The sequence below is a fragment of the Macaca mulatta genome, chromosome 16 (genome assembly GCF_049350105.2).
Source record: "Macaca mulatta isolate MMU2019108-1 chromosome 16, T2T-MMU8v2.0, whole genome shotgun sequence".
Lineage (NCBI taxonomy): Eukaryota > Metazoa > Chordata > Mammalia > Primates > Cercopithecidae > Macaca > Macaca mulatta.
The window spans coordinates 7,319,632-7,346,775 of record NC_133421.1 but is presented as its reverse complement, the minus strand read 5'-3'; the positions used below and the strand labels follow the sequence as shown (position 1 = coordinate 7,346,775).

The window sequence follows — 27,144 nt, the reverse complement described above, 5'->3', positions numbered from 1 at the left end:
TGTTATGGTCAAATTCCTCCTAAGCAACACTGGAAGTAGGAAAACAATGAGGCTTTGTGCAGCCCATGTCTGTTGATAAGGGTGGTCTTCATGGACCAGGAGGGGGACACAATAGGGTCTATATGTGTGGCTCACCCACCACGTATCGGGGAATTTTCACTCAATACCTCATTTAATCTTTGCAATACCTTGAGATGAGTCAGAGTATCATTATCATTCAGAAGAGAAAACTGAGACACTAAGGAGCTAAAGGGTTTACTCAAGGTCCCTTTGCTGGAAAATAGTGGAGCTAATGGACCCAGAGCTCTCTGGCCCTGGTGGGACGACAGATGCTGGGGAGGCCAGGATCCTGGGCTTGAGTCTGGTCTCCTTTGGGAGCACCTCTTCCAGCCTCAGAAGATGTAGCCCTACCTTGGAGCAAGAAGAAAATAAACCATCCTGATTTCTTACAACAGCTTCAATAACCAACGTGACATTGTGAAGGACGTGCCAATATTTGTAATCTCCCCTGACAAGTTGTTAAGTATTTATAGAAACATTTTCTCTCCTGGCCCCGCTTAAGGAAAATACTGTATCTAATTTCCTCTGGAGACATGTGCTGGGGGAAATCAGAAAGATAATCTGTCATCATAAGTAGCAATAAATAGTCACCCTGAAAGAGTTGCTTGTTTAGCAAAGTTGCTTGAATATTAGCAGATTTTCTTTTATTCTTGCCTTCGTGAGGATAAGTTGATGACTTGGAAAGAGGCTGAGTTCCAGAGATGGTGGGGGCAGGGGAAGAAAGGTCAAGGCTGGAGGCAGTGACTCCTGAGCTCAGAGTGCAGATACAGGATCGGCATAGGGGAAATTGCAGACCACAGGAAGAAGATGGGTATCCAAGTTCCATGGGGCCAAAGCTCCCATGGATCCCAGGCTCCAAAGACACTCAGGGATCATCCGCGTTTCTCTTTCAGATGAAAGGTGATCTCGCTGAACTTAAGAACCGGAAGACCTTGGCTCCCATTTTTCTAGCACTGAGTGACATTCGATTCCTCCCTCTGGGACTCAGTCTTCCCCATCTGTAAAATGGGAAGAGAGGCTAAGGCAGATGATCTATGAGAACTATTTTTGCTCTTACGTTCTGTAAGAAAGGCCTGGAAAGAACTGATAGCAAATGAGGTATTAGGATTTTCCCAGACGTTCAGAGCCAGGCCAGTCTGTTCTTGACATAAACCCAAGAAGCTGAAACACACCCTCTCCCTCCTTGGCAAATACCTGTGAGCAAATAGCTTTTCCAAAGGCATTAGAGAACTGGGGAGAAGCTCACAACTGCTTATTTCATGTGAGTCAGGTCACACCTGAAGAACAGAGTTCCACAAGTGCCCTCCAAAATGAGGTGGGAAGTGGAAGCCATATGCTTAGAAAAGCAGTTGCCGGTTCTCAGGCTGCCTAGCCTGGAAAGGGGAAGATTCCAATGGACGAGCTCACAATTTACAAATATCTGCAGGATTGAACTGGCGACCCAAGAGTCATCTTCAGGTGAGTAGCTCCTAAGGGGGACCCATCTGAGTTGGGCAGGTGGAACAAACTGATACAATTGGAGATGTTCTGAAATTGAATGAGCTTTTTCAGGGGGTAGTGAGCTCCCCATCACTTGCGCTAGACAAAGAAAGGTTCATTGACTACCTCTTGGTGACAGTGGAGCAGAAATCCCTGGCTGGATGAGGACATTGAAGTAATTTACTCTAAGGACCCTTTTAGTCATAGAATCCTACTTTTATTTCCAAGCCTTCTGATAACTTTTGGATCATTCTAGATGTCTTAGGATATGTAAAAATATGTTTGGTCCTCCAAGACCCTGACAAGGCGGAAGTGTTCCTGCCACAACAGGGGCAGCAGCAGCAACAAGAGGCCTTTTTCTCTCGAACGCCTCTTCTCTCAGCCCTCCCTGGTTAGCTTCTGTGCTAATCAACTATCAAGTCAAACTTCAAAGCAGAGAATCCAAATGAACAAAAGATGCTGATGGACTAGTACAAAGGAGACCCTCCAACAGAAGCCTCGAGGCTTGCTCAAGGATGGTTTGAAAAGCCAAAGGGTGGCCAGGTACAGTGGCTCACGCCTGTAATCCCAGCACTTTGGGAGACTGAGGTGGGAGGATTGCTTGAGCCCAGGAATTTGAGACCAGACTGGGCAACATAGCACGATCCCATCTCTACAAAACATTAAAAAAAGAAAAATTAGCAAGCCATGGTGGTGCACGCCTGTGGTTCCAGTTACTCAGGAGCCTAAGGTAGGAGGATTGCTTGAGCCTGGGAGGTTGAGGCTGTCGTGAGCTATGGTCATGCCATTGCACTCCAGCCTGGGCAACAGAGTGAGTTCTGTCTTGGAAGGGAAGGGAAGGAAAGGGAAGGGAAAAGGGAAAAAGGAGGGAGGGAGGGAGGGAAGGAGGGAGAAAGGAAGGAAGGGAGGGAGGGAGGGAGGGAGGAAGGAAGGAAGGAAGGAAGGAAGGAAGGAAGGAAGGAAGGAAGGAGGCAGAAGGGGGAGAGAGGGAAAGCAGGGGAGAGAGAGAGAAAGAGAAAGAAAGAGAGAGGGGAAGGAAGGTAGGAAGGAAGGAAGGAAGGAAGGGAGGAAGGGAGGGAGGGAGGGAGGGAGGAAGGAAGGAAGGAAGGAAGGAAGGAAGGAAGGAAGGAAGGAAGAAGGGGGAAGGGGGAGAGAGGGAGAGCAGGGGAGAGAGAGAGAAAGAAAAGAGAGAGGAGAAGGAAGGAAGGGAGGAAGGGAGGAAGGGAGGAAGGAAAGAAAGGAAAGAAAGGAAAGGAAAGGAAAGGAAAGGAAAGGAAAGGAAAAAGAAAGAAAGAAAGAAAAGCCAGCCAAACAGCATGAGCATGAAACAGATCAAAGAGGAGCATAGACCCAGGAGCTTGGGAGCCCTCATGTTTTAAGCCATGCAAAGTTTATCATGTCAGTCCTGCTTCACCCAAGCCTGGACTCTTGCCACAGAATCACAGAAAATCGGGACTGAGGGGGCCATAGGGATCATCTTGTTCAGCTTCCCATTTCCACCCTGGGAAAACTGAAGCCTGAAAGGATTGATCCTCCCAGGGCCCCCCAAAGAAATGGCATAATAAGCTCTTCTAAAATTCCAGAAGAAATCACTAGGCCCGGAGTTTGAAAGAATGCCGAAGGAAATCTAAATTTCTCAAGCTGTTGGTTTAAGGGACCTGATGAGCATGTGGGCTTAGGGGAAGAATTCTGCCTCTTCACAGCACCACCTGGCATCATGGAAAGATTTCCATTTGACTAGAAGAAGCAGCAGCTTCCAGGCACCCTCGCTGGTGATTTTGCACAGTTACGCATTTTCTCTCAATTCTCTGATTTAAAAGAATCTCGTACTTCCCAACTGGTAATGTCCTTGGGACGGGTAGTTTATAACACAGGTCATCTTTGGACCAAACACGTTTGGCATTTCTAATGACTGGCCTGTGACCTGACTGTAGCTGCTGCTGGAGAAATTGCAGCCTGTACATAACCTGCAGCAGAGGGCTCTGACCTAGAGATCCACAGATCCCCTGAGGAGTCATGCTGCTGACGGTACCAAATCGCTCCCAACAGGCCCCGCTGCTTGGCCTGCAGGAGGTTGTGTCTGTTGATAAGGGTGCAGAATGCCATTCCAACATGGGGAAAGTCTCTTTCAAGAGGGTGTGTTATCCAGAACCTGTCTGCATGAAGATGTGCAGGAAATACAGGAGCACGCTGCATCCCCTGGCGCCTGGTGACCGGTGAGTCACGGCTGACCCAGAGGGAGCCAATCCACTGGCTGGGCTGGGCTATCCAGAGTCTTCCTCCTACAAGTTTTAAATTAATATACACTCTAATCAGTCTCTGAAGAATTATGAATTGGGATATCATGGAAAGCCAGGGCCCAGGTAACCACCTCTGAGCCATGCGTAAGTAGAATAGAAAAGATCAGGCTGAAGATAGAAGAAAGAAAAGTCCCAGCACTTTGGGAGGCCGAGGCGGGTGGACCACAAGGTCAGGAGATCGAGACCAGCCTAGCCAGCATGGTGAAACCCCGTCTCTACAAAAAATACAAAAATTAGCTGGGCATGGTGGCACGTGCCTGTTATCCCAGCTACTCGGGAGGCTGAGGCAACAGAATTGCTTGAACCAGGGAGGCGGAGGTTGCAGTGAGTCAAGATTGTACCACTGCACTCCAGCCTGGCGACAGAGCAAGACTCCGTCTCAAAAAATTAAATTAAATTTAAAAAAAAGAATGAAAAGGTGCTTACATACAAAAAAAAAGAAAGAAAGAAATAAGAGGCCATCAGGCAATGAGGCAGCTGGCAGCCTTGTATCCTGATGGCTTTCCTGCTGAGTATCAGGCCTTAAAGGCCCACCGCCCTTCAGCCCTGGGATTCGGTGACACATCCAGCCAACCAAGCCCTGTCTTTTGCTTAAGTTATGCCAAGGAACTTTTCACTGTTCATTGAATTTAACAAGTACATTGTGCAACAATCACATTGCTGAGTTTCTATCATGGACCCCTCTCCCTTTGGAAGATAAGCCCTTTGCGAATGAATTAGGTCATACCATTGGAAGGGAGGTCAACAGGTTTCTCAAGATTTCGACAAGACCTTCAGATATTGGAAGAAGAGGAAGTCCAGAGCGACAAGGGATTGGCTACCAAAGATACAATCCTCAGAAGTGTTGGGCTGGCCCTCAGCCCAGTGCTGTGACAGTGATTGGAGTCAGCAAAAACAAAGGGCAACTTCTGTGTTGTAGGCTGGGGTGTTTTGTGGGGTGAGGAGGTGAGGAGACATTTAGGACAGACTCCTACTGCTTTGGTGATGAATTCAAAAATGTATTAGGAGAGTTTAATCAACACAGTCATTCTTACAGTTAATAGGTCTAAAAGAAATCCAGATTAAAAGGACAAAGAAGGAATTTAGACTCCTCAGATGGAAATGCATGGATGTTATATTTCTCTCTCCTTGACTCACTCCTTCCCCAGCTGCCTAAGTAAAACCCACGTCCATCTCTGCCACAGACAGAGTTATAAGACCCTCACCTCCCAGTGATGACTTCAGGCCCTGACTCAACATATCAAGGTCTTTCCAACCAGCCTCAGCCTCAGCCTTGTTAATATCATGCAGGGGTGGCTGGGCGTGGTGACTCATGCCTATAATCCCAGCACTTTGGGAGGCCGAGGCGGACAGATTGCTTGAGGTCAGGAGTTCTAGACCAGTTTGGCCAACATGGTGAAACCCATCGCTACTAAAAATACAAAAAAACTGGCTGGACGTGGTGGCATGCACCTGTAATCCCAGCTACTCAGAAGGCTGAGGCAGGGGAATTGCTTGAACCAGGGAGGTGGAAGTTGCAGTGAGCCGAGATCACGCCACTGCACTCCAGCCTGGGAGACAGAGCGAGACTCTGTCTCAAAAAAAAAAAAAAAAAAAAAAAAAAAAAAAAAAAAAATTCATGCAGGGGTAATAATAATGGGAATAAAGGAAAACGGTAGGAAAATATAATTACTCTATACTGAACTCTAGGCCAATAGCTTGCCATGCATCTTTTACTCAATCCTCATAGCAATTGTGGAAAGTAGAGACAATTGTTATCCCTCATTTATAGCTAAAGAAAGAGACTCAAAGGAGTGACAAGCTTGCATGAAGCACTCCAGATAGATAATGGCTGAGCCCAAGCTCCTCTGTAGGACCCAGGTGTGATTTGCCCCCATTTCTTCTCTCTCTCTCTCTCTCTCTCTCTCTCACACACACACACACACGCAGTAGTCTACAAACCATCATCCCACTCCAGCTCCCTAATTCTACTTGCATTCTCTCTCCCCAATATCCAATCACCCCTTTTCTGCCCCTTGCCATTTTCTTTAACTTAAATACAACCAGGTGATCGGTGATCTGGGTGGTCCAGGAACCCCAGGGCAGCTCTGCCACCAGCTCTAATGGTGGTACTCATTAAGACAAAAAGTCTCTTCCAAGCCCTAGGTTTGCTCAAATCCCCTGTGTCCGAGTGGCCTTTTATACCACTTAGTATTTTCAAAAACATTATCACCAGATAAAAAATAAACAAAAAAAATGTTAGGGGAAAACCTTTCCCAAGCAGTGAAATAAGACCAAATGAAACATAAAAAATTTGTCAGGGGAAATAAGCTTGCCACTCCTGCAGATAAATCTCACCCAAACTGTTCAAGTTGGGCAATTTCCATAAGCTTGTGTGTCCTTCCCAATATCGCTTGGTTCTGAGTCTCAGATCATAAAGGTCAATAAAAGCCTTAATTGGAAATCTCACCCCTCCCAGAATAATGATTCTCAGGTTCACAGACAGCCCCATGGCTGGACAGCAGTGTTGGGCCCAGTGCATCTCAACAAAAGGTTAGACTTTGCAAGCCCAATGGTCTTTGCATCTCTAGCACTTAGCACATAGTAGATGCTTTATAATGCCTGTCAAAGTATCTCCCAGGAATCTCATATGTATTAAATATAATTCTAAGCATTGGCAAAATCCCAGCATCTTTTCCAAATGAAATAAAACGAGGGGTCACGGGACATTTACAGAGTCGTTAGCCATCAACTCACCGGAGGAAGCCCTCAAGTGGAAGCCTCTAAATCAACTTTTTCTGTAAAGGGTCAGATAGTAAATATTTCAGGCTTTGCAAGCCATGTGGCCTTGGACACATCTACTCAGCTTTGCTGTTGTAGCTTGAAATCAGCCATAGACAATATATAAATGAAAAAGTGCAGCTGTGTTCCTGGAAACCTTTATTTACAAAATAAGCTGCAAGCTGAATTTGGCCCATCCGCCACATTTCGCTGACCCCTGCTCTAAATTGTTAGCGGCATTCAATTCCACGGTGGCTGCTCCCAAACTCTCCCCAGAGAATAAGATCTAATGTTTAAATTAACCTCTAAAAGTTTTACATGCACAACAATATCTACATTGGCCTGTAAGAATTTCCACACACCCAATTAAAATCGCTAAATTAATTGAGTCTCAAAGTGAAAAATAAGTCCAGTAAGAATTACCATTGGAGTCCAATTAGAATTACTGTATATTAATACTAGGAGAAATATACCCCTGCTTCATTTTATGAATGCTCTAATTTAATGTCACCCACAAGGTATAAAAGGCAGTCTTTAATCCCCTCTTCCTGTGAACCTGAATCAACCAACCATCCATCCCTCTATTCATCCATCATTGAGTGAAAAATATATTGAATTCTTGCTAAAATTAGCAAGAAGGTCTACAGACCACAGAGAGAGTCCTGTGTGGGGGCCTTGACTTTAGGTCTGCACGCCCTGTGATTGTCCCTGTGGAGGCCAGACCCGGGATGTTCCCACCAGCAGCACCAAGCCCACACAGCAGAAATGCACAATGGGAACATAAGCTCCCAGTCTGTCTCAAGATCACAAAAGAGCCCCCACACTTCCACACATGTCATGCCAATCAACACAGAAGGGCCAGGAGTAGGGGAACGTGCCCTGAGTGCTGTCAGCACTTCTGGCTTTGCCTTCCTGATGAGTGTGTTGGGGAAAGCCAGCCCAAGCCCCACTGAGTTGTTAGCCATCAACTCACCCTAGGAAGCTGCCTTTCTGGTCCAAGCGCAAACCTCTAAATCAACTTTTTCTGTAAAGGGTCAGAGAGTAAATATTTCAGGCTTTGCAGGCCACATGGCCTAGGACACATCTACTCAGCTTTGCTGTTGTAGTTTAAAATTAGCTATATTTTGTGCTAGGTCCTTAGTACACTGTGGTGCATACAACACATGAGGCCTAGAGAAGGTCATGGCCACATGATTAGATGTTATATTCATGCATAACCCACAGGGTTCCAGGGTGGTGGGGACACTAAGGGAGGCACCATCACCTTAGCTGGGGAGAGCTCCGGAAAACTTCAGGGAAGAATACGCCACAGAGTAGTTAAGGGTGTGGAGGGCCTCCCTGGGCAGACAAGAGGGAAACGGCTTTCCAGGCCCAGGAGGTAACCTGTGCAAAAGCATGATGGTGTGAAACTGCATAGTGTGTGTGGGAACTCCGGAGAACTTAGCAAGGCAGAAGAAAAAGGTGAAAAGGGAGAGTAGGGAAAACTAAGCTTCAGGCACCAGGAAGGGCCGCATCATGGAAAGCCATGCCTGAACTCAGACTTTCTCCCAAGGGTACAGAGAGCCCTAGAGGACTCTTCACTTCAGTTCAGATTTGCATCTAGATAGACCTATGACTCTGATGCCCTATGGAGAATCTAAAAGCAAGAACATCCAAGAAGGGGGATGTTGCAGTAGGCCAGGAGAGCGCTGAGAAGGTCGGAACAGGGGCCATAGCAAAGGCGATGGAAGGCAAGAGGTGGTACTTAAGAGGGAAAAGCTCCAGGACTTTGTGACCATGAGCAATTACACTATTGGTTCCAATGCTTCACCTCTTCTCCTATCCACACCCTTTGCCTTTTGACTTTGAAGCTCCTCCCACTGAATGGGCAGAGTATGGGTTCAGCCACGTGACTTGCTTGGGTAATAGAGTAAGGCAGAGGTAACACTGCGCCATTCCAAGCTGGTGCCTTGAGAGGTTTTGTGGGTTTTTAGGGACCTGGGAAGAGGAGGATTGAGAGGTTTTGTGTGTTTTTATGGACCCGGGAAGAGGAGGAGAGACACATGAAACAGAGCCATCCCAACCAAGCCCAGCACAGATCACTCAACCCCCAGTGATAATAACAATTGTTGTAAGCCATTGACTTCCGGGGTGGTGTGTTACCCAGCAATAGTTAACTGCTAAGTGACCAAGGCTTTAGGGATGGGAGGAGAGGAAGGAGTCAACGATCACTTCCAGATAATTCTATTAATTAGATAAATGGAGATGCCATTAACCAGAAGATGAAATACACAGAGAAGGAACAGACTCGGGGGGAAATGCCAAGTTCAGTCTTGAATAAGCTGAATGTGAGATGGCTGTGGAGGAGCCCTAAGGAGACACTCCTCAGTCAGATGTGGGGGTTTTAGGAAATGCGAGAGGGATTTGGGCTACAGATATAGTTTCAAGAAGCATCAGTTTACAAGGAGAAATCGAAGTCATCAGAATTGTAAGAAGAATGGCAGGGGCCAGGCACGGTGGCTCACGCCTGTAATCCCAGCACTTTGGGAGGCTGAGGAGGGCAGATCCCGAGGTCAGGAGATCAAGACCATCCTGGCTAACACGGTGAAACCCCGTCTCTACTAAAAATACAAAAAATTACTGGGCGCGGTGGCGGGCGCCTCAGGTCCCAGCTACTTGGGAGGCTGAGGTAGGAGAATGGCGTGAACCCTGGAGGAGGAGCTTGCAGTGAGCCGAGATCGCACCACTGCACTCCAGCCTGGGCGACAGAGTGAGACTCCATCAAAAAAAGAGAGAAGAATGACAGAAAAAGTTGACCAAGCATGGGTCTTGAAGGAAGGCCTACATTTATGGGTCAGGTGCAAGCATTTGACTATTAAACAAATGCACCCCTCCATCAGTCTCCGTATCAGTATCTAGTATATAGTAGACACGCCACAAGTATCTCATGAAAGAAGTAATCAGTCATTGAATGGATTGGTCAGATTATGGCCAATCAATAAAAACTCTCACACACCAATTTTCTAAGAAAGTTGAAGCAGTCCCACACGCTCCTGACTTTTCAGTAGAAAAAAGAAGGGGAAAAAGTTGTATTGCAGATTTAGTCAGTAACATGTTATTTGCTCCATCAATCGACTCAAAGCAAAGGTTAGGGATTGTGCAGAAAAGAGTTCATACAGTAGGGCCAGGACTGCTGTCCTTAGAAAGGGCTGCTTGCAAAGCCAGTCCTTGGCTGACGTCTGGGAACTTGAATGGTAGAGAGTTCTTTATTCTGATGCAAAACTTTGCCTAACGTATAAGAGTGGCTCCCTGTGCTTAAACCATTTGCACGAACAATGTGGTTTATGCTGACACCTGCTTTTCTTCTGGAAAGCCAGAGCCAAATTTGGTCCGTACTAGACACAGAGTACCTAGTGAGCAGCTCCCAGTAAAAACCTTTGGCAATGACTCTAATGAGCTTCCCTGATAGACAGATTTCACAGGTGTTATCATGACTCCTTGCTGGAGGACTTATGTGTGTCCTGTGTGACTTCACTAGAGACAACTTTGGAAAACTTGCACCTGGCTTTCTCCAGACTTTACTTCACGTGCCTTTTCCCCAGGCTTATTTTTCTTTGTATCCTTTTGCTGTAATGAACCACGGCTGTGACAACAACTACATGTTGAGTGTGTGAGTCTCCCTAGCAAATCCATCATGCGGAGGATCTCGGGGACCCCTCCAACACGCGTATTGTGTTTAACAGTCACTAGCAAACAGACTGAAAACCGCCAAACCCGAATTCGGCAAACATATTTTTCCTTACCCTAATTTATATACATCATCACTTTCACCCCCACATATACAGAAATTAATATAAGCCACATTAATATTAAAAAAGTATTTTTTAAATCGATAAATCTCAAAAGAGAAAATTACACTGACAGGCCGGGCACGGTGGCTCATGTTTGTAATCCCAGCACTTTGGGAGGCCAAGGCAGGTGGATCACCTGACGTCGGGAGTTCGAGACCAGCCTGACCAACATGATGAAACTCCTGTCTCTGCTAAAAATACAAAACTTAGCGAGGCCTGGTGGCGGGCACCTGTAATCCCAGCTACTAGGAAGGCTGAGGCAGGAGAATCGCTGGAACCCGGGAGGTGGAGGTTGCAGTGAGCCGAGATCGCGCCATTGCGCTCCAGCCTGGGTGACGGAACAAGACTCTGTCTCAGAAAAAAGAAAAGAAAATTACAGTGACAAGTAGATTATATTAATTTTCCTTCTTACTTGCCTTACTGTACTAATCTGTGGCCGCCCCATTCGGTCTGGATGTTTAGCTCATTATTCTCATCCTGTGTACCGCAGTAGACCACTGCAGAGGCTTGAACTCATAGGAGTACTAAACACTCTCCGTACAGAAAAACTCTTATATGGTTTATATTTGTCTAACTCTCCTCTCTTGTAGAGATATACAACTATTTTTCAAATGTGTATGAGGGCTTGAGGTTAATAAAACATGGATCGATTTAAAAGTGCATTTGCGTGTGTAGTAGTGAGCGTGGCTATTTATAATTCTATGAGACGAAATAAAACGACTTTAAAAATATATAATAGGCCAGGAAAACAATAAAAAGTGATACTGGCATTTCAGAAATGGTGAACATTTTTGAAAAATAGGAACCGGATTTGATCTGAAATGAAACAAAACCACAGGAAACTGATGAAGGAAAAGACCCCTTCGAAGGGAGAAGTTGTTCCAGAGAATTCCAAACTCAAAGGCCTTCAACAGAAGACAGAGTAGACTCTGGTCCTTCAGAGAGGGCACGAGTGGGAAGGAGCACTCAGGGCAGCTGAGTCTCTAACAAGCTTCCCTGATAGACACGTTGCACAGGTGTTAATCACGACTCCTTGCGGCTCAGCCCCGCCTCTCTCCCCTGGACAAAGAGTGTTGACACCAAGAGTGTGAAGCTGTGTCCAATGTGGCCAGTGAGGCCCTTGGGCCACACTGACCACGATAAAGGATGGGACGCCCAGGAAAACAAGCTCCCGACCAAGCCGTCACTCCTGAGTGTGCCCCCACCCCTACTTCATAATTGCCACGGACGGGCCACGGGAAACACAGGGCTCAGGTGTCCTGGAAGTGAGGACACATCAAAAATCCACCAGGCACTTACAGAAAACCAACGCTATGTCAAACAGGAATCACACTTACCACACGGATGAACTGAGAGTTCAGTAGCACTCAGAACAGGCTTTCGAAGAGGAATAAAGTATCTCTTTCAAATTCATCAAATACCTGAAAAATTAAAATTTTAACCATCAAAATCTCACTAATAATATACGAAAATATTTTCCCTCTGAACATAGGTAGTAATAGCATAGTATATGAAAGCAAAAACAAAATAGAACAGAGTAGACTTGATCAGTAAAATTAAAACTTTTTTAAAATACCAATAAAATGTACAGATCTCCAGGAATGACAGTGAAGAAATAAGAGAAACAGCAAACTACATAACATTCAGAACCAGAAATATGCCTAATTATAGATATGGAAAAGATTTTCTCAACATAGGAAAAAATTGATAATTTTATCTGATAGATTTTTCAATTCAGATAAAATAAATTATTTTCTTGGAAAATTACCTCGATGTACTCAAGTACAGAAATTCTGAATGGATTAACTTTGGAAGAAATTGAAATAATGGTTAGTAATTACACTCCAAATAGGCACTGCCTTATGAAGATTTGGGGACCAGTTATCCCGAATCCTGAATAAACAGAAAATACCTAATTATATGAAATATTTCAGACGAAGTTTCCAGAGAATTTATCTTGATTCATTCTATAAGTTTTCCATAACCATGATACCAAAACTGAATAAGTGTAACACCAAAAAGTATCCTGCAAGTCAATCTCATTCAAGCTCTTAAATGTGAAAATGTTAAATAACACGTTTGCGTATCAAATGCATCAATGTACTAAAATACTAATACATTATCACAAATAAAAAGTTTTCCTCAGAAATATATGAGCAATTGAATATCAGGAAATCAGTCATTGTAAATAATCACATTAATAAAGTAAATGAATAAAAACATGAGATTATCTCAATTGATAGTGGAAAAGTATTGGATCAAATTCAACATGCTTAAGCCCCCAGCAGGCTAGAAATAGAAGAAAACTTTTTAAATCTTACAAAGCTAATTTGTCAATCACTCACAGCAGACATCACAGATAATGGTAAAAACATCTGAAATATTTTCTCCAAAACAGAAATTTAAAATATGAAGATGATTGTTATCACTCTAATTACACAGCATTGTACTGGAGGTTCTAGTCGATGCAACAAGATGCAAAAATTAAATAGAATGTGTGATTATCAGGTAAAAAGAGGAAGATTTGTCAGCATTACAGACCATACACTCACCTCTCTGGAAAATCCAGGTGAATCAGATGTAAAAGCATTAGAACTAATCAAAGAGTTGATTAAATTTGCTAATTTTAAGATTAAAGTTTTTAAATCAATAGCTCTAAAGCACCAAAAAATTAACAGTTGGAAAAATGTGATGGGATAGAGCAGGATTTGGCACATTATGGCCCATGGGCTAAGCCCATTTGGCAACGTGTTTTTGTAAATAAAGTTTTATCGCAGTATAGCTATACCAATTTGTTTATACATTGTCTAGGGCTGCTTTCAGACTACAATGGCAGAGTTGGTTATTTGAAAGAGAGATCAGCTAATGAGCCCATCAACTAATGAGCAGATAATGTTTATATATATAATATATGTGTGTGTGTGTGTGTATGTGTGTAATACTACTCAGACATTTAAGAAAAAGTAATAATGTCTTTTACAGCAACTTGGATGAAACTGGAGGTCATTATTCTTTTTTTTTTTTTTTTTTGAGACGGAGGCTAGAGTGCAGTGGTGCTCACTGCAAGCTCCGCCTCTCAGGTTCCGCCATTCTGATTAGCCTCAGCCTCCTGACTAGCTGGGACTACAGGTGCCTGCCACCACACCCGGCTAATTTTTTAGCAAATCTTAAAATATATACTATCTGGCCCTTCACAAACAAAGATTGCCAGCTTGTGGAATAGAGCATCTCATTCTCATTAACAATGAAATTTATAAAAATATTCAGAAATAAATTTATAAATGAGTGGACAATTTATTGATTAATAAAAGTATAAAACTTTACTAAGGCATAAGATAAATTTTAAATAAGCTTGAATGGAAAGACTCAATACTGTAAAAATGTCTATTCTCCTCCAAATGAATCTATAAATACAAAGTAATCACATTCGAAATTCCAACGGGAGACTGTTAAACTTGACAACTGTAAATCCAAACTTTAAATGAAAAAGAAAATGTAGGACTTTCACTTCAAATAATGGCAAACCATTTGCTTTAAACCAACCTACAGGTGCACCTCAGAGACAAACAAAGATGGACACAATATTTAAAAGCAACTTTTTGGAACTAAAAGTAGATCTACACCTCAATCTAGCAATCCCACTACTGGGTACCTACCCAAAGAAAAAGAAATCACTATATCAAACAGATACTTGCATGCTTGTATTTATAGCAGCACAATTCATAATTGCAAAGCTATAGAATCAACCTAAGTGCCCATCAACTAATGAGCAGATAATGTTTATATATGTGTGTGTGTGTGTGTGTGTGTGTGTGTGTGTGTGTGTAATACTACTCAGACATTTAAGAAAAAAAACATCTTTTAAAGCAACTTGGATGAAACTGGTGGTCATTCTTCTTCTTCTTTTTTTTTTTTTTTTTTGAGATGGAGTCTTGCTCTGTCGCCCAGGCTGGAGTGCAGTGGCGCGATCTCGGCTCACTGCAACCTACCCCTCCTGGGTTCACACCATTCTCCTGCCTCAGCCTCCCGAGTATCTGGGACTACAGGCACCCGCCACCTCGCCCGGCGAATTTTTTCTATTTTTAGTAGAGACGGGGTTTCACCGTGTTAGCCAGGATGGTCTCGATCTCCTGACCTCGTGATCCACCCGCCTCGGCTTCCCAAAGTGCTGAGATTACAGGCGTGAATCACCGTGCCCAGCCTGGAGGTCATTACTCTAAATGAAGTAACTCAGGAATCAAAGACCAAGTGAGAGCTAAGCTATGGGTACACAAAGGCATACACAGTGTTATAATGAACACTGAAGAGTCATAAAGGAGGAGGGTGGGAGTGGGGTGAGGGATGAAAAACCACCTATTGGGTGAAATGTACGCTACTCCGGTGATGGACACACTAAAATCCTAGGCTTCACCACGATATGGTTCATCCATGTAACAAAAAACCATGTGTATTCTTAAAGGTATTGGAATGTTTTCAATTAAAAATAAATAAATAAATACCTTCCTAAATGCATCCAAGAGTTAACCAGATAGTGAGAAATTATCACACCAAGATCTAAAATAAGATAGAAATTGAAAGAGGTGAGCCGGCCATTGAAGGCCACCTTTGTCCCCCAAGCAATTACAAATCCAAAAGAAGTAATTTATAAGCTAAGACCCATTTTGAAATCTTTACCAGGCAAGAGGGACAGGGGTAGGAACCGTAATGACACAGTCGCACTAATTGCTGAGATGCCAAAGTTCTAAGCCTAAGGAGGAACCAGAAGTAAACCAACTTTTACACAGGCTGCCTCGTGGTTTCAAGTTACCAGGTGTTCTACAATATTTCAAACCTGAAATGGGATTAAGGTGATCCGAGATTGCTATCACCTGGTAGAACCAAATGAAAGAGAACTAGCAACGTAAAATATGTCAAAGCAGATTTGAAAAAGCACCAAATAGGCCAGGCGCGGTGGCTCACGCCTGTAATCATAGCATTTTAGGAGGCTGAGACAGGCAGATCACGAAGTCAGGAGATCGAGACCATCCTGACTAACATGGTGAAACCCTGTCTCTACTAAAAATACAAAAAGTTAGTTGGGCATGGTGCAGGTGCCTGTAGTCCCAGCTACTCGGGAGGCTGAGACAGGAGAATCATTTGAACTCCAGAGGCGGAGGTTGCAGTGAACCAAGATCATGCCACTGTGCTCCAGCCTGGGCAACAGAACAAGACTCCACCTCAAAAAGAAAAAAAAAAAAAAAACCACCAAATAGATGTTATACATTAAAAATACAATGATTAAAATTAAGAACTCGAGACACAAATGAAGAGACAATTAATGAACTGAAATACATGTTAGGTAAAATATTTAGAATGAAGTGCCAAAAGACAAAGAGATGGAAATTACAGAAAAAAGAGTAAGAGACACAGGGGATATGTTGAGAAAGACTGACATGGGTTTCACGGAAGTCCCAGAAGGAGAGTAGAGAGAATAGGTTGGAAGCAATATTTAAACAAGTAAAATGGCTTTAAAATCTCCAAAACTAGTGAAATAAATTAATCGATGGATTCAAGACCCCAATGGCTCCTTGGCAAAAGAAATAAAAAATAAATATACTCCCAGATACATCATAGTGAAACAGCATAAAACCAAAGACAGAGAGAAAATCTTAAATGTACTGAGGGGTGAGAGTGGAAACGCAACACTTCTAAGAAGAAACAGACCTACAGCTGACTTCTCAACAGCAACAGTGGAAGACAGAAGACAGAGGGGTGGTATTTCCAATGGACTAAAAGAAAATAAATGCCAGTCTAGAATTCTATACCCAGTGAAAATACTTTCCAAGAACAATTTGAAAGAAAGACGTTTTTAGAACAGCAAACAACCAAGGGTCTTCACCACTAACCAATTTTTACTAAAGAAAATACGAAAGGAAATGATCCCAGATGCAATAGTGGAAATTAAGAACAAGGAACAAAAAATGATGGTAAATATATAGATAAACCAAAATGAACTCTGAGTTTATTTTAAAAACTAATAATATTCCCTGTGAAGGCTTAAATGCATATAGAATTAAAATACAGAAAAACAGCACATGAGCCAAGAGAGGAGAACACGGAATAAAAGTATTCTGAGATCCTTACATTGTTCAAGAGGAAAGTAAATGTACCAACTCATATTAGACTTCAATGAGTCAATAAAGCATATTGTTATCTAGAGAGATCATGGCAGGAGAACGGTGGGAACCCAGGAGGCAGAGTTTGCAGTGAGCCGAGATTGCGCCACTGCACTCCAGCCTGGGCGACAGAGCAAGATTCCGTCTAAAAAAGAAAAGAAAAAAAAAAAAAAATATATATATATATATATAGTAGAAGAGTATATAACTTCCAAACAACAGAGGAGTAGAGGTTGAATCATGTATGGATGAATAGCCTCAAGAAAATGCCAAAAAATAGGTCAGGTGCAGTGGCTCATGCCTGTAATTCCAGCCTTTTGGGAGGCTACACTGGGTGGATCACATGAGGTCAGGAGTTCGAGACCAGCCCGACCGACATGGAGAAACCCAATCTCTACTAAAAATACGAAAATGAGTTGGGTGTGGTGGCTCACGCCTGTAGTCTCAGAGGCAGGAGAATTGCTTGAACCTGGAGGCAGAGGTTGCAGTGATGGTGCCACTGCATTCCAGCCTGGGCAACAGAGTAAGACTCCATCTCAAAAAAAAAAAAAAGAAAGAAAGAAAATAAAAAAGAAAATGCCAAAAAATAATAGAAAATGAGGGAGGATTTGCCCAGATAGATGTTAGAACAAAAATTACGCACATATTTATTTAAATGATGTAGTGTAGGCATACGAATAGTGGAACAAATTGTGTTTATTTTTATGTCCCCCTAAAACTTCGTGTGTTGAAACCCTAGCCCCCCATGTGACAGTAACTGGAGTGGGGACTTTGGGAGGTCATTAGGTCATGTGACTAGAGCCCTCCTGACAAGATTAGTGCCCTTATAAGAAGAAACAGCAAACAGCCTGATTCCTTTCTCTGTTCTGTGCCATGTGAGGGCATAGAAAGAAGACAACCATCTGTGGACCAAGAAAATACCTTTTCCTCAACAAAATCTTATCGTGCAGACACCCTAATCTTAGACTTCCCAGTCTTCACAACTGCTAGCAATACATCTCTGTTGTTTAAGTCACCCAGCCTATGGGATTCCATGATGGCAGCCTGAACTGACTGAGATACATAGATACACGGATCACAGGAATGGAGTAGAATCTGCAGTTTTGTGTATATATGGCAATTTCAACTACAATGACAACAGTAATGATATAATAAGGAATTAGGAACTGTTCTAAGTGCATTTATTATTAGTGACAAAATATTATTTGCTATAAAAGCATTTCAATTTCCTAGGAAAGAAAAGACTATTCAATAAGTAGTTTAAAGAAAACTCCATATCCATTTGAAAAAATTAACTTAGATACATTACTTGTACCATACAAAAAATTCCTGCTAGATAAAATGCTAAATGTAAAAAAAAAAAAGAAAGAAAAAAAAAGAAACTATAAAAGAGTTGGAATAAAACTGTGAAGTAATTATTATAATCTTAGTATTGGAAAGATTTTCCTAAAACAAGACATATAACCCAGAAGCCATATAATAGAGGATTAACATTTTTAATCTCATAAAATTTTAAAACATTTTTGTTGAAAAATGACACCTCAAATACAGAGTTAAAATACAAACAGCAAAGAGAAGACATTATATGCAACACACTTATCTCATATAGAATTTATAGCCAAACTATATCAAGATTATATATAAATCAATAAGACACACAAGACAATAAAAATCAGACAAATGATATAAATAGGCAATTCACAGAAGAAAAATAGAAATGCCGATAATCATATGAGAAAATGCACAGCTTCCGCTAGTAATCAGGGAAATGAAAATTAAAACAATAATGAGATATGATTTTATACTAATTATATTGCCAAAAATTAAAAAGATTGATAGTAGCAAATATTAGCAAGGATGTGTGAAAACAGGTGCTTTCAGATACTTGCTGAAAGCAGTTGAGAACGTGTGAGGTCATTTGGAACCCATTAGGCATCATTGACCAATGTTTAAATGGGCATTCCGTTTACCCTAGCAATTTCATTCCTGAAAACCCACCTGCGCACAAAGATATACATACAAAAGCAGTTTTTGTAGCCTGGTTTGTAAGCGCAAAACGCTGGGGGTTGGGAAATTGATAGATGTGTATCAGTAGGAGAGCGGCTAAAGATTGACATAATGTGGGACGGTGGAATTCTCTACATATATTAAAATAATGTAGTAGACTTTCATGCACTGACATGGAAAGATGCCCAATACTTATCAAAAAGTAAAATAAAATTAAAAAATAATTTGCATGGTATGGCACCATTTATGTTTATATGTTTCTTACACACACACACACACACACACAAAGACATTGGAAGAATGGAACCCAAGGTGTTGATGTTGGTTACAGATATGGTTTAGATCTGTGTCCCCACCCAATATCATCTTGAATTGTAATCCCCAGTGTTGGAGGTGGGGCCTGGTGGGAGGTGATTGGATCTTGGGGGTGGATTTCTCATGAATGGTTAGCACTGTCTGCTTGGTGCTGTTCTCATGATAGTGAGATCTCGCGAGATCTGGTTGTATAAAATGTATAGCACCACCTGCACCACTGTCTCTTGCTCCTGCTCTGCCATGTGCGACACCTCCCTCCTCCTTTGCCTTTTGCTATGACTGGAAGCTTCCTGAGTCCCACCCATGATTCGGGATCAGGGAAGGGAAGTGGTAGGTAAAGGAGGGCTTGGTCCTTGTCTAGGGCTCCACCCCATGGACCTAGCTGAGGACAGGCACTCCTGCCTTCCTGCCCAAATGTTGCATTTCCCAGGACCACCCTGGACTGCCAGGTGCCCATCCTGTGCCTGTAAAAACACGAGACCCAGCTGGGCACCGTGGCTCCTGCCTGTAATCCCAACATTTTGGGAGGCCTAGGCGGGCAGATAGACAGGTCAGGAGTTTGAGACCAGCCTGACCAACATAGTGAAATCCCGTCTCTACTAAAAATACATTAAAAAAAAAAAAAAAAACTAGCTGGGTGTGGTGGTGGACACCTGTAATTCTAGCTACTTGGGAGGCTGAGGCAGGAGAATTGTTTGAACCCAGGAGGTAGAGGTTGCAGTGAGCCAAGAGAGTGCCACTGCACTCCAACCCTGGCAATAGTGCCAGACTCCCTCTGAAAAAAAAAAAAAAGACCGTGGCTGGGCACAGCGGCTCAAGCCTGTAATCCCAGCATTTTGGGAGGCCAAGGTAGGCAGATCACTTAAGGTCAGGAGTTCCAGAACAGCCTGGCCAACATGATGAAACCCTGTCTCTACTAAAAATTGTTTGGGCATGGTGGCAGATGCCTGTAATCCCAGCTACTCAGGAAGCTGAGGCAGGAGAATCATTTGAACCTGGAAGGCGGAGGTTGCAGTGAGCCAAGATCATGCCACTGTACTCCAGCCTGAGCAACAAAAACAAGACCCTGTCTCAAAAAAAAAAAAAAAAAATGTCAAAGTGGGCAGATCATGAGGTCAAGAGATCAAGACCATCCTGGCCAACATGGTGAAACATCATCTCTACTAAAAATACAAAAATTAGCCAGGCATGATTGTGTGCTCCTGTAGTCCCAGCTACTCAGGAGGCTGAGGCAGGAGAATCACTTGAACCCGGGAGGCAGAGGTTGCAGTGAGCCGAGATCGTGTCACTGCGCCCTGTGATATTGCTTCTAAAATCCAGGGGGAAGTGTATGACATTACTCCCAATGTAACAGTGGGTGTACATCCACCCGGGGATATTGCTCCTAATATTCAGGGAAGGAGAAAATGATATTACTGCCAATATCGCAGAGAGCTTACAACCCTTCTGTGATATTGTTCCTAATATCCAGAGGGGGGAGAGGATGATGTCAGTACAACATCACAGGCTGTGTACACCCACCCAGTGATATTGTTCCTAATATCCAGAAAGGGAGAGGATATTACACCCCATATAGCAGGAGGTGTATACCCACGCTGTGATATTGTTCCTAATATCCCGGAAACGAAGAGCTTGATTTTACTCCCAGTATCGCAGGTGGTGTACATCCCCTCCCCTTGTGATATTGTTCTTAACATTCAAAAGAAGAGAGGATGACATTACTCCCAATATCGAAGAAAGTGTAAACCCTCGTGTGACATTGTTCCTAACATCATGAAGGGGAGAAGATGATATTAATCCCCATGTCGCAGAAAGTGTACACCCCCCTGTGATATTGTTCCCGTGATCCAGGAGAGAAGAGGATGATATTACATTCAATATCACATGGGGTATACACGCCCCCAGTGATATTGTTCCTAACTTCAACATGGGAGAGGATGATATCAAACCCAATATTGCAGGGGGGGATATTGGGATATTGTTCTTCATATCCAGCAGGGGAGAGGATGAAATTACTCCCAATACTGCAGAGGGTGTACACCTGTCTGTGAAATAGTTCGTAATTTCCAGAGAGAGAGATGATGCTACTCACAATATTGTAAACACGCTGTGGGTCCACCGTGGATTGTAATAGCCAGGGGAAGAGATGGGGGGCGATATTACTTCATCTCGCAGGGGGTGTCCATATATTATAATTACATATATAAGAGATTATATATATTATATATTACATAATATTCATATATAATATATAATTTATATAGATGAATATTATTATATCTACAAATATTAATATGATATATCTTAATATGATATCGATATTATTTATTAATATTTAATTTCTGTCGTCAGCCTGGCGACAGAGAGAGACTGAGTCTCAAAAAAAGAAAAAGCAAGACTCTTGCAGGCAGACATACAAGCGGCTGGACGTCGTGAGGAATACATCGGCAGAAGAAGACACAACCCCCTGCTCGTGGAGATCACGCTGGCACAAGAGCAGGCCGCCAGGCATGGGCAGGTCATCGACCAGAGGAACAAACTGGAGTTTGGCTTGAGCAGTCGGAGTTGAGCCTGGTGGCCAAGCAGCCTGACTCCAAGAGAAAACCACCTCCCTTCTGACTCCCCCATCTGCTGAGAGCTACCTCTACTCAATAAGACCTTGCATTCATTCTCTAAGCCCACGTGTGATCCGATTATTCTAGTACACCAAGGCAAGAAACCCCGGGATACAGAAATCCCTCTGTCCTTGTGATAAGGCAGGGGCTCTCATTGAGCTGGTTAACACAAGCTGCCTACAGAGCACAAACTAAAACAGCACCCGTGTAACACACACCCACTGGGGCTTCAGGAGCTGCCAACATTCACCCCTAGACACTGCCTTGGGGTCGGAGCCCCACAGCCTGCCCATCTGCACGCTCCCCTAGAGGTCTGAGCAGCGGGGGCGCTGAAGAAGGGAGCCCCGCCCCCATCACGTGCGCCACAAGGGGGACAAGGGAAGCGTTCCCATTTCACCCGGAAGCAGATGCCATCATGCTTCCTGTACAGCCTGCAGAACCGTTAACCAATTCAACCTCTTTCTTTTATAAATTACCTAGTCTCAGGTATTTCATATAGCAATGCAAAAATTGACTAATATAGTTGCCCATAGGGAAGAGAGTATGAGCAATGAGTAAAGAAATGGTGACTTTCATGTATGAAAGTGATGTTCTGGCCAGGGCGTGGTGGCTCACGCATGTCATCCCAGCACTTTGGGAGGCTGAGGCCGGCAGATCATGAGGTCAGGAGATGGAGACCATCCTGGCTAACATGGTGAAACCCCATCTCCACTAAAAATACAAAAAATTAGCCAGGCGTGGTGGTGGACGCCTGTGGTCCCAGCTACTCGGGAGGCTGAGGCAGGAGAATGGTGAGAACCCGGGAGGCGGAGCTGGCAGTAAGCGGAGATGGCACCACTGCACTCCAGCCTGGGCGACAGAGCGAGACTCCGTCTCAAAAAAAAAAAAAAAAAAAAGTAAGTAATGTTTTGCCCAAAACTGAGATGAAAGCAAATTGTGTGTTCATCCTTTGAGAGCAGGCTGGAGAAATGTGTTGAGAGCTTCAGTGAAAGGCCAGGCCCCGGGCCTGTGAGTGATACCTGGAGGTGAATGGGATATATAAACCCTGTTGCTTGAAACATTCAATTAATAGACCCAGATCAATTCGCTATCCTTTACTTCTCAGATCTATGACTTGGTCTTTTTGATTAGTGAGTCGTGTCTGATGGTGGTTCCAAATTATCCATGCTCCACCACTGAGAAGAACCTGATTTTTTATGACCACGTGATGCCAGACAGCAAGCTGTGTCTAGCTAGGCCACGACCAAGCAAGAAAGAAAGGTCCATGTCCAGCTAAGAGAGGCAAATCTCTCCCAGGATCTTTGAACAGCTCACTCCCTTTGCTACCTGTGTTAGAATCCTTCATTAATAAGCAGTAAACCTTGACTCACATTTGGAAATTTTAACTGACCATGGTTTGCTCTGTATTTAAATTTTATAAAATAAGACCGTATTGAGGTAATACCTGTGAAATATATAGTTCTATAAATAAATGTCCCCCTTGTATAGCTTTTGATTGGATATTTTCTATCTTGGTGGATACTAAACAATTCATCTGGAAGCCTAGAAAACAATTTGATGTTTAAAATAGATTTTTATACTCAAAAAAAAAATATTGAGTTCATATACTTTTCACAATTACTCTAATGAATGAAAGGGAATGAAGTGGAGAGAGGGTGGTATGGAGATAAATGAATTTCCAGTCATGAAGCACAAACTCAAAAACCAAAGCCAAATTGACTCCCTGTGGTGCACATCTTTCACGAGCCCTGCACACACAGACAGGGGGCCCTGGGTTCCAGCCACCAACCCCCTTCCCCCACACTCTCTTGAGAGGCCCCCAGCACCCTTTCCTGGCTGCCTCGGCTGCACTCTCCTGGCCAAATCCCAGCCTGCTCCAACCCAACTGTCTCACTTCTGCTCACCCACACCAGAGCAGCTAAATGTCACCTGAGAAACTCACTTTAAATGACCTGATTCTTATTTGTTACGCTTTCAATTCATGACCACAGAATTCACTCAGAGACTCAGCCCTTCGGACCGCCCTCCCGTGTTAATCTCTTGGGTTCACTTTGTGACTTTCTAGGAAAACTGTTCTGTCGCCTATGCATGTAGGCTGACGCCTGAAATCCCAGCACTTTGGGAGGCCGAGGCAGGCAGATTGCCTGAGGTCAGGAGTTCGAGGCCAGCCTGACCCACATGGTGAAACTTTGTCTCTACTAAAAATACAAAAAATTACCCAAGTGTGGTGGTGGACGCTTGTAATCCCAGCTACTCGGGAGGCCGAGGCAGGAGGATCACTTGAACTCAGGAAGCAGAGGTTGCAGTAAGCCGAGATCACACCACTGCACTCCAGCCTGGGCAAAAAGAGCAAAACTCTGCCTCAAACAAACAAACAAAAATTTTTAATTAAAAAAAATTTTTTTTAATTAAAAAAAAAGATAGAAAGAAAATTGTCACTTCCCTTCCCTTTAATCCCCTCCCACCCCCATTTTGGCCAATGGGGGCACCTCATTCTCCACGGTAGAAAGAAAAGGAAATAACAGAAGCTCCCTCCTCTTCCTAGGTCAACCCTGTGTGAGGTGGGTCTCACTCTTGTTCCTGTCTTAATGGAAGATGCATCCCTGCTCCTCTCAGAGGCCCGTGTGCCCTGGAGCCCATCCTTCTTTACCTTCTCCAGGCATTTACTCCTCTCTCATATTTTAAAAATTACCCTCAGCTCATTTTGCACTTCTGCTTGAAACTCTCTGTGACTTCTTCTGTACTTAAAAAATCCACAGCCCCTGTGTTGGTGGCTGGGCAGTGGGGACCTGGCCTCTACCCACCTCTCCAGCCCATCTCTCCTGTCCTCCGTCACCTGCTCAGTCCTTCTGGCTCCTTGAACAAGCAAAACTGTCCCCCACTGCAGGGCGCTCCTAGCGGACATGGTGTCCACAGCCCTGTGGCCTACTTCTGAGTTTATCCGGAGCTGAGGCAGACAGTTCCAGCTCGCTGGCCGCCTCCCTAGACAAGAACCTGGGTCTCTCTGCTTCTCAGCCTAAGGGTGTCCTCTCCCCTCCAGAATGTGTGCAGCTTCCCACATGCACAACTCGTGAGCATGGAGAAGTGACCACCCCTGGAGACAACCCTCAGCCAGTGGGAGATGGGAGTAAGCAGATGCACTCTCAGCTCCCAACTCTCATCAGGATGATCCTGAGCAAGCATCACCATTCCTCAGGGGTCCCCAGTGGACTGAGTTTCTGCCCACAGTGATACCCCTTCATGAATGCACACGTTATGGGCTTTTTTTCCCTTCCCTGTCTCAGTTTCCCACCTCTCAATTTGTGCTTTTTTTTTTTTTCTTTTTTTGACAGAGTTTGCTCTGTCAAAAAATTACAACATACTGGCCAAAATGTCCTACAGGTGAGACAATCAGTAAAACTTCATGCATCGGAAACATATCAGTGTCCGTTTCAGTGTTGATAGGTTACATATTAATCAGTACATCAAAAATTTGAGGAACGCACCATAAGACTTGAGGGACTCACAATAAGATTTGTTACTCAGAGGGGCCAGGCGCAGTGGCTCACGCCTGTCATCCCAGCACTTTGGGAGGCCAAAGCGGGCAGATCATGAGGTCAGGAGCTCGAGACCATCCTGGCTAACACGGTGAAACCCCATCTCTACTAAAAATACAAAAAATTAGCCAGACGTGGTGGCAGGTGCCTGTAGTCCCAGCTACTTGGGAGGCTGAGGCAGGAGAATAGCGTGAACCTGGGAGGTGGGGCTTGCAGTGAGCCGAGATCATGCCACTGCACTCCAGCCTGGGCAACAGAACAAGACTCCATCTCAAAAAAAAAAAAAAAAAAAGATTTACTCAGAGACAGGATGCAAGCCAGGAATCATAAGACCTTTCCCAGGTGGTTAATTTGGAAGCCTGCCACGCGTGACCTGTAAGTTACATTTCCCCTTTTTGATCAAGAATCTTCCCATGGAAGCACTGATGATAAACCTCTGCTTAGGTTAGAGTGATAGACATTCTTTATCCCTAGGCCCTGAGAAGCCTCATTCCTAGGAAGTCTCGTCTCTCAATGCCGAGAAAGAACCTTGTTATTGCAGGCAGCTTGTTAGCAACATGGGGTAGAACCTGACACAAGGCTATGTGCTGTTTTCCTGAATAATGAATCGCATCCAGTTGCCGGGTGATACTACTTTGGCCTTAGCTGTTGAAGAATAGTTTCCATATTCTGGAGAATTTGGGTAAAGAGAAAGGTAAGTATCTTAATTTTGTTCACAAAAGCATACTTTACCCAATTGTTGTAAGAGGGCTCAAAAGAAGGAAAACTTTTTTTTTTTAAATTTATTTATTATTATTGTACTTTAAGTTGTAGGGTACATGTGCATAACGTGCAGGTTTGTTACATATGTATACTTGTGCCATGTTGCTGTGCTGCACCCATCAACTCATCATTTACATCAGGTATAACTCCCAATGCAATCCCTCCCCCCTCCCCCCTCCCCATGATAGGCCCCTGTGTGTGATGTTCCCCTTCCTGAGTCCAAGTGATCTCATTGTTCAGTTCCCACCTATGAGTGAGAACATGCGGTGTTTGGTTTTCTGTTCTTGTGATAGTTTGCTAAGAATGATGGTTTCCAGCTGCATCCATGTCCCTACAAAGGATGCAAACTCATCCTTTTTGATGGCTGCATAGTATTCCATGGTGTATATGTGCCACATTTTCTTAATCCAATCTGTCACTGATGGACATTTGGGTTGATTCCAAGTCTTTGCTATTGTGAATAGTGCTGCAATAAACATACGTGTGCATGTGTCTTTATAGCAGCATAATTTATAATCCTTTGGGTATATACCCAGTAATGGGATGGCTGGGTCATATGGTACATCTAGTTCTAGATCCTTGAGGAATCGCCATACTGTTTTCCATAATGGTTGAACTAGTTTACAATCCCACCAACAGTGTAAAAGTGTTCCTATTTCTCCACATCCTCTCCAGCACCTGTTGTTTCCTGACTTTTTAATGATCGCCATTCTAACTGGTGTGAGATGGTATCTCATTGTGGTTTTGATTTGCATTTCTCTGATGGCCAGTGATGATGAGCATTTTTTCATGTGTCTGTTGGCTGTATGAATGTCTTCTTTTGAGAAATGTCTGTTCATATCCTTTGCCCACTTTTTGATGGGGTTGTTTGTTTTTTTCTTGTAAATTTGTTTGAGTTCTTTGTAGGTTCTGGATATTAGCCCTTTGTCATATGAGTAGATTGCAAAAATTTTCTCCCATTCTGTAGGTTGCCTGTTCACTCTGATGGTAGTTTCTTTTGCTGTGCAGAAGCTCTTTAATTTAATGAGATCCCATTTGTCAATTTTGGCTTTTGCTGCCGTTGCTTTTGGTGTTTTAGACATGAAGTCTTTGCCCATGCCTATGTCCTGAATGGTACTACCTAGGTTTTCCTCTAGGATTTTTATGGTATTAGGTCTAACATTTAAGTCTCTAATCCATCTTGAAAACTTTTTTGACTTTGGAAAACAGAATATAAAAAGAATTAGCAATTATTTTAAAAGTCATAAAAATCATTTTAATCCTCTATCAGCGCAGTCCCATGTCATCCTTGTTTTATTTGATGTTGGGTTAGTAATCTTGATGTA

General features: G+C 43.4%; 1 protein-coding gene across 2 annotated transcripts in view; it reads right to left on the bottom strand.

Annotated features, from left to right (window-relative positions):
- WSCD1 (WSC domain containing 1) overlaps positions 1-27,144 on the bottom strand; it is a 513,503-nt gene that overhangs the window by 261,108 nt on the left and 225,251 nt on the right. For both annotated transcript variants that reach the window (XM_077969209.1, XM_077969208.1), the window contains one exon: positions 11,767-11,850. The gene's annotated coding sequence lies outside the window, so the exon portion shown is untranslated. The remainder of the gene's footprint in view (positions 1-11,766; positions 11,851-27,144) is intronic.